This window comes from Epinephelus moara, chromosome 11 (assembly GCF_006386435.1).
Source record: "Epinephelus moara isolate mb chromosome 11, YSFRI_EMoa_1.0, whole genome shotgun sequence".
In the NCBI taxonomy this organism is placed as follows: domain Eukaryota; kingdom Metazoa; phylum Chordata; class Actinopteri; order Perciformes; family Serranidae; genus Epinephelus; species Epinephelus moara.
The window spans coordinates 698,121-699,154 of record NC_065516.1 but is presented as its reverse complement, the minus strand read 5'-3'; positions in this window follow the sequence as shown (position 1 = coordinate 699,154).

The window sequence follows — 1,034 nt, the reverse complement described above, 5'->3', positions numbered from 1 at the left end:
ACTGGGCTCATATTTTAATAAAAGTTGATGCACATCATTTCCAATCATTGGGCCAAGTTTCAGGTTTCTGGCTCATTCCAGCTCACGGGAATTTGAGCTCAAGCGGCAGACAACAAAAAATAATAATAATAAACCGGTACAATCTTAGAAGGGTTCTACCCCTTCGGGGTTAGAACCCTAATAAACCGGTACAATCTTAGAAGGGTTCTACCCCTTCGGGGTTAGAACCCTAAATAATAATAATAATAATAATAAACCGCTACAATCTTAGAATTATTAATTATTACTTTCATTAATGTTGTTGTAAGCTACTGTCATTACCGTCTGTCCTGCATCTCTCTCTCTCTCTGTCTCTCTCTCTGTCTCTCTTTCTGTCTCATTGTGACATACGGATTACTGTTAATTTATCATGTTGATCTGTTCTGTACGACATCAATCAATCAATCAATTTTATTTATAAAGCCCAATATCACAAATCACAATTTGCCTCACAGAGCTTTACAGCACACGACATCCCTCTTTCCATAGGACCCTCACAGCGGATAAGGAAAAATGCTCCAAAAAAAAACCCTTTAACGGGGGAAAAAAAACAGTAGAAACCTCAGGAAGAGCAACTGATGAGGGATCCCTCTTCCAGGACGGACAGACGTGCAATAGATGTCGTACAGAACAGATCAGCATAATAAATTAACAGTAGTCCGTATGACACAATGAGACAGAAAGAGAGAGAGTGACAGAGACAGAGACAGAGAGAGATGCAGGACAGACGGTAATGACAGTAGCTTATAACAACATTAATGAAAGTAATAATATTATCGTTATAGTTCTGGTTACTGTGGTACAATATATTGAAAGTATATATTAGTATCTGGCAGTATACATGTGTGATAATAATCGTATGTGTATAATAACAGTAGAAGTATGACTAATGACTAATGATGGCAGCAGCAGCAGCAGGAGGCATATGGCAGGACCACGGCAGCAGCACAACCACACACGTCACGCTATCCAGGCACCGCTGCGATATGAGTTAA